The sequence below is a fragment of the Pleurodeles waltl genome, chromosome 10, assembly GCF_031143425.1.
Source record: "Pleurodeles waltl isolate 20211129_DDA chromosome 10, aPleWal1.hap1.20221129, whole genome shotgun sequence".
NCBI lineage: Eukaryota > Metazoa > Chordata > Amphibia > Caudata > Salamandridae > Pleurodeles > Pleurodeles waltl.
The window spans coordinates 311,067,361-311,088,587 of record NC_090449.1 but is presented as its reverse complement, the minus strand read 5'-3'; the positions used below and the strand labels follow the sequence as shown (position 1 = coordinate 311,088,587).

Below are 21,227 nucleotides of genomic sequence, written 5' to 3'. Positions count from 1 at the left end.
AGTTCTTACATGTCTTCTCAGATCATTGCAATAATGCATGGGTCAAACTGTCACACCATCTCTATTCAGATCCACATTCTTAAAATCAAGAAATGAGTCTGCTCTGATTGTGTTACAGTTCACTTTACAAAATCCTTTAACTTTGCTGACAGAGAGTGAAATGTAAACACCAATCCCTAGTATAAAATAAACAGTTTGTGAGAAGGCACCTGTCTTTAAACATAGAGCAAATAAAAGAAGGTGAAAACAACTTAAAGGTCCCTTTATTGCTTATTCACTTTCTGAATGAATAGAACACCTGTTCTTTGGCAGCTCAATCTGTCTCACCAGAACAGGCCAGTAGGCCATAAAATACCTTTCCCTGATAAAAATCAGACTTGCCAAAGCAAGTTGGCGATGAGATATTTCGAGGCCTGGTGACTGACCAGAACTCATTAGGTGGTTCTCCTGTGACCCTCCTGCTGCAAAATTACTGTAGCTTGTAATAACATCACTGGATGAAGGGTCATGTAGAAGACTTAAAAGTAAAATCCAGAAGGCAATTTTCACAGCTTAAAGTTAATTTCTCTCTCCTCAAATTGACAAAGATACTGCTATGCTCTTCACGATTTTCAGGAAGCTTACCAAGTGTCAGTACCTCTGCTGTGGGAGTCTTCCTTGAGAAGTCGATGTGGAAAACATTATTTCAGTAAAATCAAAAGCATACGATGCAGAAGACCATTCCATCCCAGCTTTGCGTGTCTTTGTGTTGCAGCCATGCCTTCATTCTTAACTCCGAATCCGGTATGCCAGAATTTTCACCGTATCTGCTGTATCCCGTCCAAAAAAGATCAGTAAAAAATACTCCCCAAACCCATAGACACTGCCTTTGCTTTATCATAAGCAGTTTTTTTCAATAACAGATGTTACAGTTCCTGAAGAACAGCTGTCACACTGCATAAAGAAGCAGTCTCTTCCATATGGAGTTCTCTAGTTTTAGACCCATATCAAGCTTTCCTTTCCAGGGTAAAGTGTCACAAGGCTTCACAGTCTGTCCAATTCAGCCTCACCTGGCATCTGAAAATGAAACCTGTTTTGGAATTTTTCTGGCATTTGCCCCAGTCGTGGAAACAAGGCTTCCCTACTGGAGATATGGACTGCAGATGTTAGATAAATGCTGCATAGCAGTTGTTGTCCATTTTGATCTCTTGGAAGAGTTTCTTACCACGGAGCTTCAAGATATTTTGTATCATCTGAGAGTCTTAGCTTTTGTCTGCATGAGCTGCCTTGTGTTGAGCGGCCTATTTTGTCGGATTTTCTTCATTCACTAGATCCCTCTAGTGAGCCCTACGTTTTCAGTATCCATTTTTGCCTAGCTGGTTGTGAATTTTGGATGAGTTGAATGATTGGTTATTGTTGCCTCCATGCCTTCCACCTGTGTGTGGATGGATTGCAGTTGGATGGCCCTAAAAATAGGAGAGAAAACATAGTTTTTGGAATAACCCTTCATGTCAAATGTCATTCTACTTGCCATCTATCAGGAAGGCCACTTTGCTCTGTCCAAGCTGTCACTAATTCAGGAATTATATTGAACCAGAAAATCGCCCTCAACAGCAAAGTCAGTCAGGTTGTCAAGACTCATCTTTATGCTCTTCTTCCTCCTAAATATCGCTCCTCTGTCTCAAATATCTTTCGGTGTCACTCAAATAGCCATTGTATCCCTTGTATTACAACAACAGTGTTTATTCTGGGGTCTGACCAAGAGCCCTAAAATGCATTGTTCAAGTGCCAAAGGCACAAAAACGCTGGACAACATCCAGCCAGCACTGAAATGTCTTACCTGGCTTCTTACATTAACGCTTGGCCAATTAAAGACTGTCCGTGCAATGCATAAGGCATTCTATCATTGGTGTCTATCTCTGTAAACAATTTCAAAGATTCCGCCCATACAGGTGCCTTCATTCCAGTCAGGGCAATTTGTCACCATTCCAAGGCTGTCAAAAAGTGTAGCTTGTTTGACCCCTAGCTCTTGAACTTTTTTTAACCTAGATCCCGGACTATAAAGACCGATCCACAGTCGGGAAGATGCTCTTTAAATTACGTCTCTCTAGCTGGAGTGCACTTGACTTCTTCATCACTCATTTTCACTCTGAACCCCTCGTGATTCTTTTCTAGTATGTCAGTGTTCGTCCATAGCCACATTATCCTGTACCACCGACCATCCTGAACACTAGTGTCCTCTGAAGCAATCCAGAATCAGCTAAATGCAGTGTACCAAATATTATGCAATACCTTCATGCAACTTTAAATGGTGGAAAAGATGTACGAGTCTGCCCACGAAGACAACAAGAAACTGGGGCTCTTCAAAGCATCCTATGAACAAATAACCAGATATGGAGAATGGAAGAGTCAGTGTGAGTTTTTTTTTTTTTTTTTTCCTTTTCTGTTGTAGGTACCTTTTGTGTACCACTGGTGTCCCAGATGTACAAGTGGACTAGCGTTTGGTTTCCTTTTAAAACTTTTGGGCGCTTATCTTCGCATTTGTAGTAAAGATGTGCACCCATGACTTGCTGTACTAGTTGATAGTGGGTTAAAATTCTGAAAGAGCATGACGGTAGATACCACACAATAAACAATTATTCCTTCTAAGAAGAAAATAACTTTATTTACGTGCCAATCGGTTATGACAGCTAAATTATGATATGCACACAAGGAAAAAAGTGTTAGTATGTGTGGGGCTGAGATCAACCCAAACCCCACATTTGTAATTTTTCAGCTTGGTTGTAGGTTTTGCAAAATGTGATCAGTGTTATTCAGTTGTAGAAAACATGGTGTGTTTTTGGCAGCCTTTACATAACGATTTTACTACAATTTTTTTGTCAGTCATTCAGTGGGGGTAGAGGTGCCGGACTAAGTAATGCAATGTATTCATTTGAGCATATGTCTGAATTTAGCTACAGTTTCCTAATAGTATTGGGGGCAGTTCAGGCATTTAAAACTCATCTGTTAAGTTTCCTGCAAGCCACCCAAATCACAAGCAAAACGCCACTAGTCTAGAGCAGGGTCCAGTCCATATCCAAAACAATAGTATAGGTTTGCCAAGGATACATTTGCGAGCATGTTACTTGCTGATTTAAATGGTTGACTAGGTGGTACAGTAATTCAGGAAACCAGTGTGCTGGTCACAGTGACTGTAAAAAAATAAATATATATATATATATAGACCAGTTTAAGCCAAAGCAGCTCACAAATTGTATGAAGAGCACCAGGTGTTAAATGGACGACATGGACCACAAAAGGAACCCCAAAAGGCCACTTTCTAGCCAGGTATAGTTAACTGCCGTTCATGGTCAACATTTCTGGTTGTATGGCACCCAAGGACCCTCAGGCTCCCACTGGCCTGTTCCCATAAGCTTTGCACTTTGCAACAAGAAACATAATTTAAGATTAGGGTATGGGGGTAACATGTCTCTGGAAGTACTAGTGAAATGTGGTTAATGTTTATCATTCAAGGCTGGTAACTCCTACTGACTGAACCCAGTTTGGACATAATGAGGTGAATGGGACAGTCATCTGATTGCTGTGATGATCTCATTAGAGACAAATAAACCCCCAGATTGATTATGGGACAGGGTAGATCTGTGATATTGAGGCTTCCTCCACTGTACCTCAGTCACATGGGCCTGTGCACTCATCTTTCTCATCCTGGTACGGCTTGTCCCCTTATGTTGAACAATTGTCAAAGTAAAAGTTGACTGTAAGAGAAATAACAGTCAATACACAGTAATGGTGATTAAATGAAGCAATAGTTTATTTGCTTTAGCCCAAGGCGGAAGACACGCTCTTCTCAAATTAGGAGAAACCTTTTATAGGTTTCACAACTTATTGGTTTGCATTACAAGCAGTATTTCATCATGTAGAAGCAGCTGCAAGGCCTATAATTGACAGAAAAATAATTACATTTTAAAGAAAAACAAGCTCATCAGTAGGATATTTCATGGGTGGCATCTCAAGGGGGCCTGTACTCATCTGTTATCTCAGTTTCAAGACCCATGTTTGGGGCAAATTGCACTTGATATGTAACAACCTAGCCTAACTAAAGGCAACATTCCAGTGTAAAAAGCTATAATTTTCGAACACATGTCACTTTTATCTTAACTGAAAAAAATACTATTCTCACAAGTGAGTGCTCTGGCAGGATGTTCTTTACAAATTAGACAATTCTTTTCTCTGGTTTCTCTGAATTCAGGGTTACAAAGCATACAGAGTTGAGATTAGATGGCCTTGTGTGCCTACACTCTTGCACCTGCATTTTATAATCAATTCAGCAAGACCAAAGCTTTGCATCTTATCTTAAGCGGCCGTTTTCACAGGAATGTGAGCATGTATTTGAAAACCTTTCTAAAAGCACAATTCAAAATGGGGAATCTATTGCTAATGTTTGAACAGTGGTTCAACTCGGAGTCTGTATTTTTTTTCTTCTTTCACACAACCTCTTCTTCCAGGTCTCAAGACAGAGTGGCTCCAGCTCCTGTGTCTTTTCTGGTACCTAGGAAACTGGTAGCATTAGAGGCATGTTCATGGTAAACCTATCATGGCTAGTGCACACAGTCTACTTGAAGTTCACACAAAGTACAGGTTGTTTCTCAGTAGTTATATAACTTTGAGGAACTGATCAAACCAAAGTACAAGCTTTCTTTCAACTAAGAAATCTTCCTCCAGTCAGTGTACCTTCTTGTTTTGACCTCATCTTCCTAAGTTTTAATTTTAAGTAGGCTTGTCTAAAGCTTAGTGTGTGTGTGTGGTTTCGCACAGCACAATACTGGAAAGGTGTAAATTCTGGCAAAATGTTGGAACTGATGTAAGTGTTTGGGGGATATTATTATAGATAATAGTTTGGCAATGGAAAACCCGTTGGCACGGCAATTAGCAGTCAAAGGCTACCCACGACTATGGGAGGGGTTACATTGTAGACCTCCTAACCAATGTAACCTAGACAGTACTGTCAAATGTCCAGCAGTATCAGGGAGAATGTCCAGTGAAGTTTAAGTTTGTGGAGACAACCCATGGCAAAATTATGTATTCTGAGAAAACATACCAGGCAGGCTGGTACAACATTTCTGTGTCTTGCTAAGACCTTTGTCCTTACAGAAGCTATTCGAAACAATAGTGCCGTGTAAGTTTTCCAGTTAAGAGGCAGAAAATCAACTGTGCAAGTCTACTGGCATGGATAGACTGTAGAAGTTGTGCAACTCTGTAAACATTATCAGAAGTGACTAAAAAACAAAACTCATTATACTGTCAAAGGGATGTCTGAATCCGAAGCTTTGCTCCTTAGTGCACCTCATTTGCACAACCTGTACTTTGGTATGTAATCACCTTTGACCTTTTAGGTTACATATGATAGCCTGAATGCTAATTTCACAGCAGCAAAGGAACACTGTAACATTCAGTTACTTTGTTGATGTTTTAATGTTTTACCCATCAGCATGACACATACGCTCATGATGGTTTTTTATTTCTACACTGTGATTGTTATTTTTTATTCCTAGTCAATGAGCCCCAGCACAGCCGTAATATAATAGGTCCGATGTGTTTAGAATTCAGAATTCATTAGTTATGGTTTAGTTGTGATTGTTTCAAATGATAATTGTTTTCCCCTCTGTATTCTTCAATATCTCACTTTAGAGGCATGAGGGCATAATGTTTGTTTTTTTGTGGCCTTTTGCTGTGTTTTTGGTTATCCCATATTGCACGGATAGGCATAGAATGTAATTTTTATGCAGTCTCTATACTCCCTGACAGATCCTTCAATCTCTGAGTTCTGACAAGTGATTTGTCTTGGCTGCAGTGAATAAGGTCCTGGGTATATGCACCCTAAAGTTGTGACAATAAATACAGGTTAATTTCCTTCTTTTTATACAGGACACCATATATTCTTTTAAAACTTTGTGATATCAAGTTATGAAAAAAAGAGACTGAATGCGGGCTTAATAAAATTTTACTTTTTGTTTTTTGTTTTTTATAGGGTTTCTAAACTGTGGTATTAGAATGATCCCATATATATAGAACTATATTTCTGTGGGTGTGCTTCTTGTGCCATGGTTTTACATTCCTAATAAAGCCATACTTTTATCTTTTTGTGGCACTTATGTTTTTATTATTGTGCTTGATAATTTTCTGTATTTTAGCCCATGTATAAATGTCTCATCCACTGCCTTTGCGATGCTACAAAGTTACCTTTTTAACTCTTGAAGGGTGCATTTCTCTGCTGTTAATCGTCGATTACCCAGATATTGTGCGGATTTCATACCTCTCACTTATGCAGCATCGTTTGCGCTTGTGTAGTGAATTCTAAGAGTGGATTTTTCTCATCCGTTTGTTGGTTTCCGATATCACAATAACACTGGAGACTGAAATCACTTTAAGCGCTTTCAGCACTCTGCTGCCTGTTCCTTCGAATCCCTGGACATACAAATTACTAAATGAAATTCCATCCAAACTACGAGATGCCCATGAGAACAGTCCCTGCTGTGCCACTTAGATTCAAAGCCAGAGCTCTTGGCAATGATGTCCTCTATTTCTCTTGACCTGATTCGTGTTCCTTTTGATTACAAACTGCAAATGGGGACCTCGTTGCTGGTGAGCCTCCTTCCATTACCCCACTCTGCTTTACTCCCCTCCATGAACATGTGTGCGCGCGCGATACGTCAATGACGTCCGTTACATTTGTACATACTGCATTCCACTAGTCCACTTTGCATTGCCTTACCTCCCTCCTATGTCTCTTGTGTTCCCTGGTGCAGGCTGTCTGCAGAAAATCGATGTTCTTCATCAACAGCTTTTCTGCCTTCCACACTGGTAGGCTTCAAACGTCAGAAATAATGACTGCTGTTCTTCACCCAATATATTTTTTTATTCACTGTTTTCAGGGCTCAATTGAAGCAATAGACACAGTTTTCGCAATTATCCGATTCTGTAGGTGCTGTCCTTAGACCCCTGTTAGGTTTACAGGTTTAACACTTGATATTGGAAGTGCTCTAAAAATAAACTTTATAAAAGCCAGTTGGCATGGGATTAATAAGCTAATGTGTGTAAAGACAGATGTGCACAAATGAACATTTGTACATTTTCTAGGAGCAAGAGGCCAACTGGGATCGAGGCAAGGATATGTAAAATAGTCCCTCATACACTTCAGTGCACACACTGCATTAGAGGCAAATTGATACACCAAAACAGCGAGTAGCAGTAGGTGAGAGGACAAAATACTTCTTTGCGCTCAGCCAAGATGTGATTGACTAAGTCTTGAGCCAATGACAGAAAGAGGTTAGACAAAAACAAAAATAGTGACTTAAAAGCACAGACCCAAAGTTCGCTGCATCAGTAGGTCTGTTTATTAGCTGCAGTGTCAAACCCAAATCTAAAAAGTAGGATTAAGAGGTCTGAAAGCTGTAACTGACTTTCTGTTTTGATGACAATGGGTCAAGGATAGACAGTCGGTCTGTAGATGTTGTGACCTCATCTTCCCCCTTCTAGATTTAATCTCATCCTCTCGGCATTTACAGTGTTCCTGTAGCCTGTATCTTATGAGCCCATTACCAGACTGGCAGTACCTCGTTTGTTTAGTGAGCAGTGGCCAGTTCAATATGCGTTTTTTATCACCCATTAGATTTTTTTTTTTTTATTTCTTATTGAAAAATCCCTGCTTTAGAAACTGCTCTCTCATACTAAAACTTGTCATACATGGTGGTTTTAAAACCTACATAGACATGTATGGACTAGATAACTTGCCAGAGTTCAGGGGAAAGGTCTAAACACAGCCAAATCAACAGATATTGTTTTCCCGCTGTCTGTCCATAAGTTATTTCGCCTCCTGCTGATGCCTCAAGGAGGAAACATTTGTCATAAATGGTTGGGGCAAAAAGTCTCAACAGTAGTTTTATATTATAATAGAATTATAACCTAGCTTACTGTCACGCTTTGTGGAATAGATTGTCGAATTTGAGGCCACCCCCTACACCATCTAAAGGATAGTGATTGTCGCTAAGATCAGTTCAGCAGTGAAAGCAGAGTATTTTACAAGGACTGCTACGTGCTCCTTAGTGGTCCTTGGTTTGTGTGGATTTTCATAAGCTTAGATGTCAGACACTCACATTGATGATAGTGAGTGACTGGATCAGCTCACTGCTGCCAATAGAGGGGCAGGTTGAAGCATGCCTGTGGCTCAGCGAGCCGCTGAACCTTCAGCGGACTGCTGGCTTCTTTCCTGGCATCTATTGGTTGCAGTGTAGCACACTGGTGTTGTGCAGCATGTTTTCATCATAAAGTGTCAGGACTCAAGGCAGAGTGCCAAGGCCAAATGATGAGGGTGGATAAGAGCAGCGATCTCATCTTACTCTGAAGAACTGTGAAAGCACAGTGTTAGGTTCAGACTGAACATGCCCAAGGTGAGGTTCTCGCCTCCAGAACTGCTCCGCGAGCATATCTAGGCACAGGGTGGATGGCACAAGGGAAGGAATAGAGAAATGCCACTCAGGATGTGTAAAGGGGTGGATGTTCAAAATTCACGAAGGAAGTAGTTTGACTGGGGGACAGATTAGGGTAGACAGGTTACGGAACAATGACCGTGGAGAGGTGGGAATCGTGAGGTATGGATTTGTGGATTATTATGATGGAGTGGTGAGGGGTTTGTAGGCTGTGGAACACAATTGTCTGCAGTTCCACTCTTTAAGGAGGTAGTTGTCTTGTGACGCAAGTGGCCTGTCCCGGCCGCTTTGTCAGAGCAGAACAGCTCCGAACATCTCTGCAACACCTCTGCTGGTATGGGGATATTCTGATGCCAACAGACATGTCCTGAGTGGGCCAGGTCCTAGAACTGACAGAAGGTACACTTCAAGTAGGGTCCATCCTGGTTGCTTTTATGTGTTGACCTGCGCCGGGGAAAGGACCCTCGCTGATTACCACTACTTCTCGGGATCCCTGGTGGTGTGTGGTGACAGAGATGAGCTCTGACATGACATTTTTTCTTTATAAAATTCTTTCTATTAGTTTTAAAACAACAGGGAAAAAACATGTTTTTACACAGAATGGAGTAGACAGTATATCTGAATATATTTGAAACATACTTAATATTTTGGGATTTGTCAACAGTAGACCAGTTGAGGCCATTGCCATTCCTAATGCATTTTAGGGTCCATTGACTCTTGCTAAAACGCTCGTTAATGCTGGGTCCCATTTATGCCTGGTAAAGATTGGTGCCTCTTCATGGCCGTTACAGATTGGGACTCATTAATTCTTTTTACAGCTTTAGGGCCATTAGTGTCTGTAGCTGCTTGTGGCCCACAGTGCTTTTACAACTGCTTGAGACCATTGATACTTGTTACAGATGCTTGGGATCCATTGACACGTTTTATGGCTGTTGCTGCATGATACAGCTCATAGGGACGTGTTATTTATTACAGCAGTGGCTAATAATGCATGTCGCTGCTTATTGCTGCCTGTGACGGGTGATGCATATATCACTTTGGGCCCAAAAACCTAGAATGTCTGTGGTCATCGTCTTCTGAGCTAAGACGGCCAATTCATATGATACCTAAGGCCACCACTGAATCATATACTCTCTGTGCCATCATCCCTAATGTTTTCAGACGCTATTGAAACATAAATTTTTTTAGAGCATTATTGGTCATACTGCCTCGAATGATTTGTGCCTGTTGTAATGTGATACATTTTATTTTTCTCATTTGATATGAGTTTCATGTCGTACCCGTTTAAGGAAAGAGAATGCATCAAGACTGGAGTTTTCTACATTGCACCAGCTTTGTTTTTCAACTGCTAAAATGATGTGCTCACAATGTTTCACGTGAGGCATTCCGATGTCACACATGCGCTCTGTAAAGGTAGAAAGTGTCACACATATGAGTACGGAAAACTTGGAAGTGGTGAAAAATTGAAGTCTTGACAAGAATGATCCCTCAGGAGTCAAACAGCTTTGTTCTGGCTGTGGGCTTCTGAACGCACCTAAACAGTCTGAATACGTTTAGTGTATGTCACTGTATTTCTTTATGGATGGTGGTAACCCTTTTTAATTGGGACACGTATTGAGGAATGGAGATCACTGTCCTCGTGCCAAGTGGACATTTGGAACTTTCTGAAGGTTTCCCTCTTTTTTTTTTTTTTTTTAAATCCAAAAATGAGGCGTGCAGATATGATTTGGGTCGTAATAATGCACTGTTTGAAAAGGAAAATGTCAAAACTTTAAAAACATTAAGAATTATTTCTCCTTTAAATTGAAAGAGACTAGTTCAGGTACTGGTTCTCAGTATTATACTAGCAATTTTCCATAGCAATCTTGTTTCACAGACCATTCTTAGCATGGGTGCCATTGAAAAGGTAAAATCTGGGAGTCTTGATAGCTTTAGGGTCGAATGGCAGTTCAAGAATTTCTAGTAGGGTTTGCCTTGCCATCTGGCCTGGACGAAAGGCACCCTGTCTCGTTCAAGCAGTAGAGGCGTTGTACTAGTAATGAGCATTTGCAGTGCCAATTGGTCTTGCCTTTGGGACCTAATTGGCTTTGCCAATGGTTTTTAGTGATGCTGTAAAGCATCTTTGATAATGTGCCACATGGCTAAAGAAAAATTAAAAAGGCTATGACGCAGGCACTTTTAAAATGTTTTATTTACCAATCCAAATGTAATCAGTAAAAGAAAAAGAAAACACAGGCCTTTTTTTTTTTTTTTTTTTTTTTTTTTTTTGAAAAAGAGGTTTGGGGAAGTAACATAGGGTTACTGGTGAGGAAGCAACATAGGGGGTGCTGGTGGTGAAAGGAAGCAACATGGTGCGGGTGAGGAAGCAATACCAGGTCGTGACTAGGAGAAGTAACATGGAGGGCATGGGTGGGTGCATTAAAGCAAATGGGTGAGAGGGAGCATTGTGGTGCACGAGTGAGAGAAAAGCAATTGGCTGAGAGAGACCAGTATGGAGGGTGGGAGAAAAACACAGGTATGAGAGAGCAGCGCAGAGCATGGAGTGGGAAAGTAGTACACCAAGGAGACAGCTGGAAAACACATGCACGTTTGTGGCATCCTTAAAGCAAAAGAAAAGAGTAGTTTTCTAATAGTGAACAATTGAAGAACAGGTAGAGTGGCGATTCTCAGGGTGAGAAACCGATACAGGATGGACAATGCAAGCTTTTGAATACGAAGCTGGCAAATAAGTGCTAGTAAAGCCAACCAGTGGTAAACAATAAGCAGGGTGCAATCCCCTCTGTTCTTGGTAAGCCCACAATATGTCTTCTGCAATCAAACAGCTGTGCTGACTGGTAGTTGTGACCTAAAAATATCGCACACACTTCAATGAAATTATCGATTAGCGGTCACCTACTTGAAGCTTTCATGATTTTTTTTCTAGGGAAAGTGTATATTTTACAAATTAATACCAAAGAGGAGGTGGTGGCAAAGAATGCCTTAGGAAAAGGCTGCGGTTATTAAGTGCCAGATGTATACTTGTGCTGGCGTTTCTCTAGGTGGTCCCCTTTGATGTTGGTGTTGAAAGCTTTGAAGGGGTCCTCAATGTACGTCATCGTCAGTGCATGCAGCCCTTCCTTGGTGTACCAGGCTGTGAAGTGTTTGACAAATGCTTGGCCTTTCTGCTTTTATGTAGATTTCCTGACGCAGTGTCTGCGAGTGTGACTAAAAGTGTTCACTACGTGTCATAACTGAGCCTTTTAATTAACTAAAGCAAGAGGCACTCTATCCATTGCTGAAGTTTAATGTCAGGTGAGGTATGTGGAGAGCTCTTAAACTTTCTATAGAAGAAGGTTTGCTGCTGTGCATTGGGAAAGACACAGTGCTGGGTGTGGACATGAAGACACAAAGGTGCTGTTTGCATAGTTCTCTGGAGGCAGGGAATGTTAACAAGTTATGTTTCACATCTGACTTCTGTATTCATGTTTGGAAATTTTGCCTCACTGCTGTCAAGATCTCCTTTTGATGTACTGTGAAATAGATTAAACATTCTAAAGTGTAGTTTATCCAGGGTGGAAATATTGCTTTTTTTGTTATCAAAATGTTATAATTATATATTTTTTTTTTAACAACTGTGTTTTGTTTGCATTAAAGACACCGCTGTCAAAGCAGCAATTATTTAAAGCTTGGCGCTCGGTGTTTGCAATAATAGGAAACATGTTGTTTCTCTTATAAAGGTCCGGCATTCTATATATTTTTGACAGGTAAATAATATGAATTGGACCATGGTGTTCAGCGCGGCTGGTATAATAAAACAAAGACCCTAAAACGTAAATGCTGAATAAACCCGACAATGAAAATGCGTTTTTTTTTCTTCAATTACTGAGATGGGCAGCAAGATATATGTGCACCTTTTATTACGCTAAGTGTATACTTCCAGGTTTCTTTTCTGCTGAGTGCAATGTTGTGTATGTTTTACATACTAATACGGGTAGGAGCACACTTCCTCACATCCCAGCTCTCAGTTCGCCCCCAGTCCATTATGATAAATGCAGTGCATGATAACGCTTAGTTTAGTGACCGTCTTTAGTTTTTACCCTCGTTGGTGTAGCCAGTGCTGTGATCTCTAGACACACGTTTCAGGATAATTATCTTTCTCCGGTAGACAGCAGCTCATCGCTTTGGGTATGCTGGAATTGCTGCCCAAAGTCTTCCCAGGTCTCTATAACGCTCGCTTGGCACAGGTGTGTGAACCAGAGCTCATCTGCTCAATAGATCACGGGAGCCTTTTATAGCCGTCAAGTTTTCCAGGTCCATGCATGATGTGCTACTCCAGCCCAGGCTTTTTCTTTGAATTCTGGGACTTCAAGTTCCATTTTATAATTGAAGAAACAAGACAAGTCACAGAATTCAAAGAAAAAATCTAGACCGGAGCAGTACATCACTTTTGGTCTTGGAAAACTTGGCTGGACAGACCTTTTAAGCAAAAAGAGGTTGCTAGCACACTGCCTCACTGCTCCGCACTCAGTTCACTCCATTGCCTTATGGTAAACGCAGTGCATGATAACATTTACCTCTGTGAAAGTCTTTAGTTTTTCACCCTTGTTGGTGCAGCCAGTTCTGTGTATCTCTAGACACCAGTTTATAATTGTCCTTCTTCAGTAGGGAGCAACACATCGTTTTGGGGGTGCAGGAAGTGCTGCCCAAGGTCTTCTCAGGTCTCTATACCACTAACAGGGCACCTATGTATCATCTAGGACTCAAGGGAGCCCTTTTTATGTACACACTATTTTACTTCTGTTGGATAAAATAATTCATTGTTGAATAGTATTTTCAAAATATGTGTAGCTGTCTTTGGAAGACCGTTTTCTACTTTGGACACACAGGTGATAAAATGCCAAAATATCTTTGAATAATATCGCAGACTGTACCCAATAATTTGCCTTTTAACTGCAAAATTACCTTTTTGTTCCCTTAGCAAATTTAATTACTCTGGGAATATTGAATATATGCATACAGAATTAGTGAGTGGAAGACATTCATGTATTCATTGCTAGAAGTATGGAGGATGCAAATACAGAACTCTATCAGACAAAAGTGTACTATTTAGATCTCAGTGAGCTAAAGGATAAAACCTGCAAAGCAATTGCTTATAAGAACATGTTGACAGAACTCTTGAGGGGGCTACTAAAGACAATAAGTTTGTATTTATGTTAGGCTTAATTCTATAGTTTTACGTTTTCTAAACATTCCAAGACCATTGGGGGTACCTCGATTCCATGATATAAAATGATCATGCTATTGTGATTAATCTTACATGTTGTGGAGAATAAAATTGGAAATCAGTATTTCCACATAGAGTCCCACATGCAATTACCTAATTCGGACTGTTCTGTCTAGAAGAAGTCCACCTTTTTGACCTGGTGAATTTGTCCCCTGATACAACCACCTTCATTTAGTGTGCAGTCTGACTGTATTTGAAATCACCACATCCTTCAAAATTCCCATTCCGAGGAATTTTACAGTGCTGGCTACATTGGAAATTTGTCAAACATATAATGAGAATCTGATTGATATTCAATTTTTGCTGTGTGAATCCTTTCTGGATTCACATGCTATGCATTACTCAGCCATCTAGTGGCTGGGTCCTGAATTCTCAAAATTTTTAGTCTTCTTTAGTCCTTTCTCTGTTTTTTTGTTTTTGTTATTGTTGTTTGTCATTGATGGATCTGTGACATTGTACCCCGTCCTCCAGAAGCTCCCACCTTTGGTCACCATCTTAAGATTCGCAATCTCTCTCCCCCTTTTTTTTTTTTTTTTTTTTAAACTCCATCTTCTCGGTGAAGGTGGGTCGCTTTGAATCCAGAAAATTCTTGAAGCTTGAAAACTACACCTACGGGTAAGAAACTATTAGTTTTGCAGTGTGAATCTTTTCTGGAGTCACATGCTGTACATAGATTTTTGTAGCGGTTTGTTCGATTTCTGGTGGTTGGATTGAAGATCGACTTTCAGTTGTAAACAGATGTTTTAGGACTTTTTGGCCAACTTGAGCTTCTTTGTTCATTTGAATGTCTACGCAGTAGTATTTTGTGAATGTGTGTATGGATGACCACGATGCTGCCATACATATTTCATGTAATTCACTGTTTGCTAGAAAGGCAATGGTTGCTCCTTTCTTCCTTGTTGTGGCAGTTTTTGTGGCTGTCAGGTAACAGGCAGAAAATCTGAAATACAGAGTTTGCATTGAAGCACAGTGTTGGGACATGGGGACAAAGACTAAACCATAAAAAGGATTTGCACATGGCCTCTACAAACCTACTTGTGAAGCCATTCAACATCTGCAGCTACAGGCCGTGTAGTCAGTTGTGAAGTACAGAGAAAAGTTCAGAGTTCTGAAAGAGGACCTGCCCTGCTTTATGCATCGTAGTATAAACCTAGCCTTTGCATCCCTTGAAACAGTTGTTAAAACCTCTCTTTATCCACAGCCTGTACATATTTAGTCCTCTATGTGTTTCAGCTATTTCTATTTGTTTTATAAGTAAGGAATTTATAAAGCATGAACTAGCTTCTATCCATGCGAGAGGTAGATTTGTGGGTTTTTATTTCTTCGGTATGGCGTTCACAGTCCATTTGCTGGGCATGAAAATACTAGCTTTGATATTTTGGCATTCGTAGGGGAGAATTAAAATTTGTTTTTCAGAAAAATGTGTTTTATAGTCTTTAAAATTGTAATTCTGGTATGCTGCTAAACAAAAACCTTAAAATGTGGAGTTTTATAAGCATGCTTACAATTTAATAACCAGCTAGCATATTTTCGTTACGAGATTATTATACAAAAAAACAAAAACAAAAAATCTGTCATTCTGAAGGATCCTGTGCATAGCTATTGTTTCTAATATAGCCTTAGAACCCGCCGTAGCGGGCTCTACCGGATATTAAAGGCCCGCTCCCCGCGTTGGGAGAGGGACTTTAATAGCCGGTAGAGCCCGCTACGGCGGGTTCTAAGGCTATTAGAACATTCTGCCACACAGGGCAGAATGTTCTATCAAAAAAAAAAAAATGTTCACGGAGCCCGAGGGGATTTAAATCCCCTTGGGCTCCGTGAGGCTTCGTTCACAGCTGTTGCTGTGAACAAAGCGAACATTGGAATGTTGGCGCTGCGGGCTTTTACCGGCCTGTAAAAGCCCGCAGCAGCCCATTGTCTTCAATGGACATGCCAACATTCCAATGTTCTAATATTTATTAATATCAAAGAAGATTCCATTTGTGAATGGGAACTTCTGGGAACAGAAAAGTCTGGGCATGAAAACAATACGGTAGGGCACTGGTGAATGTATACCTTTCTTATAGGTAGCATGACTTGACTGCTGCCTTAGAAGGCTACGTACACAAGAAAAATAAAAGCAGATTTTGAACGGGGCATGTGGCAGGTAATTTCCCATAGCACATCTAATTCATATGCTGATCAATAGCTGTAATAGCCAGGCCATTTCATTTCCCAACTGATGAGAATTGCCACCTCTAAAATGACGAATGAGGAGCATGCATGGCTCAATAAAATGTAGGTGTCTCCTTATATTGGTGCTGTAGAATTTTGCTATAAAAACATTTGATTCTGTGCATCAACCTCATATATCATTTTTGGGTGAGTGACCCTTGGATCCCATACCAAATTTTGCTAAGCAGTTCCCCTGATATTCTGAGATACTAATAATCAAGTATTTCTTTTTAGACATGGAGTTTTTAGATGTCCTGTTCATTTTTCTCTAGCTCTCAACTCTAATTAATGTGATTTACATTGAATTTAAACCCTTTACCGCTTTTGTAGGTGTATTAAACTAACCACAAGAAATCCTTACTCGCCATACTGAAGTCCCTTTTATTCGTGGGAGTGGGACACGTGTTGAAGGGTGAGAAAAAAAGAAAGGGGTGTTTTGCAGTGTCACATAAAAAGAAACCCCCAGGTCATTTAACCTCAACTTTTAGGAAGTGTGTCTCCCGCCCTGATCTTACAATTAGACCAGTATAGCACTTAAAGTACACTTTTAACGATTGACATTTAGTTGTGTGACCTGTGTGATGCTTGGCTAATTACAGAACAACCCAGTGCTTTTATTATAACCTGATATTTATACTGGGGAGAGAGACATAATGGATCAGTCAGTCGTCTCACTGTCTCTCTTTCCCCCTCAGGCTTTGTTCCTTCAATTACATCCGGCAGGGAATTCACCTTCTAGTCTTGTGCAAAGTTAATATATTTTCTCACTAAACCATTTTAAGCCTGGCTGGAGCAAGAAGTAGGCTGCATCCCTGTTTTATTTAATTGACAGCTTGGTATTGGAGCACAAATGAAAAATGTCCTAGCTCTCTTAATGGAAGGTTTCAATTCTATTGAGGACACGTTCCTTTATTTACTCCAGCAGCCCTCAAAATAAGAACTACCCGTCCCAAGGGAAAGGAACTACCCAAAACGTCAACCAATTAGAGTCCAACAGATGCAGTCCATATAAACCAGTCTCTCCTTGAGAACGTCCTCTTTCTTGAGTGCGACAGGAGGAATTAGTCTGCTTTATTCACCTTTGGAGGATTTGGTGCCTTGGGAAAAGAAAAAATCTATATAAGTAACTGATCTCGAGAAAGAGTGACACTTTCTTATTCAGCCTTAACAATATTGCAGATGATTTCATGCCAGCCTGATCTAAAAAAAAAAACCTTCGCAAGTTAAATGCCTATAGTTAACAAGGAAAGCATAAGTGCAACACTAGTACATTCAAGCAATAGCGCAGAAGTACTTACTCTCAATGCAGCAACAAGAAAATTAAAGCCCACACACTGCTCAGGTAGGGAAGGTGACAGCCTCAGAGAGGGAATAATCCTTGACTCTGTGTCCTTAATAGAATTGGAACTTTCCGTTACGAGAGCTAGGACATTTTTCATTCTGTGTCAGGACCACCGGTGAGTATTATACTTGTTCAAAGCTTATCTACCACCAAAGATGCCATATTAATCACCAGTTGAAAGTAAAACCATTTAAACATAGTCTGAAGACTAATCAGCCGCATTAATGATACCCTCTAGTTTAGCCTCAAGAGAAAAGGCTTTTGAGGCCATCGGGCCCGACTGAATGAGCTCTGGAATGTGACAAATTGATGCCCGCTTCGCTATTCACCCAGCAGACCCAGCGAGCAATGCTGTGGGAGGAGACCACTTTGAAAACTCGTTTATGGATATCAACAATGGACGTTCCCCTGGTGGACTAAATTCCTCTGTCAAAAGCTCAAATGCCTTAAGACGCTTTACCACCCACAGTTTAGGTTGATTGTCAAAAGCTGTGAAAGAGATCGTCCTGGATCAGTGTTGGTTCTCCTAGAGATGTGGAGTGAAACCACATGGAGAGTAAAAATACACCCTGAAATATCCAGAGCCCAGACATCAGAGACTCTGCGGCAAGACAAAAGGCATAGGAGCATCGCCAGTGTTGCTGACTGTTGTTTGCTTGAAAGATATTTGTTTGGCTGCCAAGACTGGAAGAATTTCAACACCAAGTTAACATCTGAAAGTGTGGAATACCTGGGTTCTGGGTGAAGAAACCGGCAAATTCCCTGCAACAGTTTACAACCAAAGGGTGTTCACCTACTGGAGCCCCTTGTAACGGCAAGTGGCCAGCGGAAGTAGCTGATCAATAAGAATTAATAATCCGATAGACTAAAACCTGCGAGGCTAAAGAAGCCAAGAAATTCAAGATTGGGAGAACATCACACCACATCTTCCCATCGTTAAACACACTCACCTGGATCATGTCGATTTATATCTCTTTTGTGTTTTTCTGGCCAGGCTGTGGCCAGCATTCGTGTAGCCTCTTGTGAAAGGACCAGGACTCTCCAACTCCGGTAATCCTCCATGCCATGTCAGGCAAGTGACCTTTAAGGACTAGCAGGTGACATAGACCCAGGGGACTCTTAAGAATTACTCCTCAAAGGTGGCAGTCTGTAATGCAACCTAGGTGTGTCCCCGTCCAAGCCACTTGCATGAAAGGGCCGGGACCGGATGATCTCAATTATACCCAGGCACCCTCAGTAGTCGGCAGAAGTAGGGGCACGTCCTGCAAGTCACGCCGTTCGGTAAGAGACCCTGCCCTATGCATGTGTTTTAATCTTACGAACAAACACCACGATTAAAGTAATAGGATACATCAGTGATTTATTAGGTAATTTTAGCTTTATCTTCCCATTTAACTGGATCCCCGCTCTATCCAGCAAGATTGAATTTCAGCAGTCCCTCAGAGTTCTTTTAACAATGAGGTTGAGTCCGCCCAGGTGGTACCATCCTACCTGGGTGGGGATAGGTGGTCAAATGATGAAGCATAACACTATAATGTGTGTGAGATCACCTATTCCGTAAGGGGAACACCCCCCATCCCCTAATGAGCACATGGCCACCATTACCAATCCCATGTCGATCACTAAATCACTACGTTTGCGATCTTATGATAAACTGAACAGGCCAGATTTCTCTGTTCACAGTATTCCCCATACAAGTTGTGTTGTTGTTTGTTTGTCTTAGGGATTTTGTATGGGGAAGATACAGTCCCTTTTCTCTCTTTGTGTGTAGTACATAGGGGAGGGGGACACACTTTGAAGATGTGCTTCCCCTGTGGATCATCGAGATCGCCAAGTGAGTCAGAGACAGTCTCCCCCCTAGTGGGCGAACATCCTCACTGTGCTACGCGGCCTTGGACAGTTGAGTAGGTACCTGCAAGCAGAACGGTCAGCGAATCACTTCCGCAGTGCAAAGCTGAAGAGGGAATAATTACTAGTCAATCACATACCATCCCAGTGAAAATTGGAATAATGCGGAAGACACTAATCTGTGCTGGGGCAGGAAAGAAAAAGGAAGTTTCCAGGGATAGACCTGTTTCAATGGACTGCATCTGTTGGACTCTAGTTGGAATTTTGTGTAGTTCTTTTCCTGGGGTATATTGGGAAAGGTAGTGTTTGTTGTTGAAGGCTGCTGGAGTAAATAAAGAAACAAAAGTAGAGCATAATCCTTGCATCTGGTCCTGACATAGAATTGAAGAACAACCAAATTTAACAACCCCTGCAACTAATTACTGCTCATTTTGAATATGGCGTTTCTGGTTCCTGGAGATTCTACAATTAGTCAAACTGGACTCCTCTTGGGTCCCTGATGGGGGTTTTGAAGACTGTCCTAAGTTCTGCCGTGGAACAAACTCTTCTGATAATTTAGATGCCAAATCGAATCTACCATCCTCCAGCCCTTGCTGTAAGAGATTGACAAGTACCATATATTAAAAATTCTTGCCTCATTTGACTGGGAGGTAAAGTATTAGACTTGCTAGTGGTGATCTAACCCTGAAATCTTACATGGGTTTGATTTCTTTTAAACATTGTTCTCTACATTTATAACTTGTGTGTTAGGTCACTTCAGTCATAGCCTGATAGTTAATTCCTGTGTGCCGGGACCTTTATATGTTTCTTATTGCTTTTGTTTTGTTCTCTATCTCGGTTTTGTTTATATAGCATATGACAGTGGGCTTTAATTCTCATTCTCTCTCTCTCTCTCTCTCTCTCTCTCTCTCTCTCTCTCTCTCTCTCTCTCTCTCTCTCTCTCTCTCTCTCTCTCTCTCTCTCTCTCTTCCTCTCTCTCCAGGCTTTCACCCCCCCCTCTCTCTCAAGTCTCTCTCTCTCTCTCTCTCTCTCTCTCTCTCTCTCTCTCTCGGCTTTCACCCCCCCCTCTCGCTCTCGCTCTCTCTCTCCAGGCTTTCAACCCCCCCCCCTCTCGCTCTCTCTCTACAGGCTTTCACCCCCCCTCCTCTCTCTCTCTCGCTCTCTCTCTCTCTCAGCAGGCTTTCATTCCTTCTCTCTCTCTCTGTCTGTCTTCTACAGGCTTTCACCACCCCTCTCTCGCTCTTTCTCTCTCTCTCTTCTACAGGCTTTCACCCCCCCTCTCTCTCTCTCTCTCTCTCTCTCTCTCTCTCTCAGCAGGCTTCCATTCTCTCTCTCTCTCTCTCTCTCTCTCTCTCGAGAGAGAGAGAGAGAGAGAGAGATGGAGAGAGAGGAGAGAGAGACCCTTGCCTCAACCAATGACTCAGCTGCCATTTTAGATCTTCTTGGTAAAGGGGGGCAGGGGGATAGAAGCATGTTTCTTTCTTCAACAGACCTTCCTGCAGTCAGGGAGCACTTAAAAGCAGGGCACAAACAGCTCCTTCTTTAACTTGCGTCCTCTGAGGGACGTCTCAGAAATCTCCTCTTCACTACAGACACGAGCACTAAGCAAGCCCCGGAGCCCAGCTGGGACACATCCATCTGGGTGCATTGCTGAATCAGCTTTTTTTCTCTTTATTTAAGGTGTTTATAAGAACTTGTTTTGGCTTCATTAACAAGCGACCACTGCTTCTTCCCAAGGGGTCACATTCTTTCACTGCAGCAGTTACCATGTGCAGTGTGTAGTCGGTAACATGCAGCAGCAGAGTTTGTGTTATTTACCAATGCAGTTATAAGTGGAGCCTCAAACCAAGCAACATTCATACTTCTAAAATCAACAGGAAACAAAGAATGTGCTCTGAAAATTAATATCTCTAATCTTTTAAAACTATTAGGACACTGGAATGTTAAGTGCTCCAGTTAAGACAATGGAGAGGCTCCGGGCTTATAGTGGCTGGTATAAGTCCGAAGCTCCAATATCCCAATGTTTGTGTAAGTTTGTTCTCTTTTTAATTTAAAATATTCTACCCTTAATGGATGGAATGTTCTGATAGCCTTA

The 21,227-nt window shown here is 41.3% G+C and overlaps 1 protein-coding gene across 3 annotated transcripts in view; it reads left to right on the top strand.

Annotated features, from left to right (window-relative positions):
* ABCA3 (ATP binding cassette subfamily A member 3) overlaps positions 1–21,227 on the top strand; it is a 453,847-nt gene that overhangs the window by 64,333 nt on the left and 368,287 nt on the right. The gene's annotated exons all lie outside the window — the stretch shown is intronic.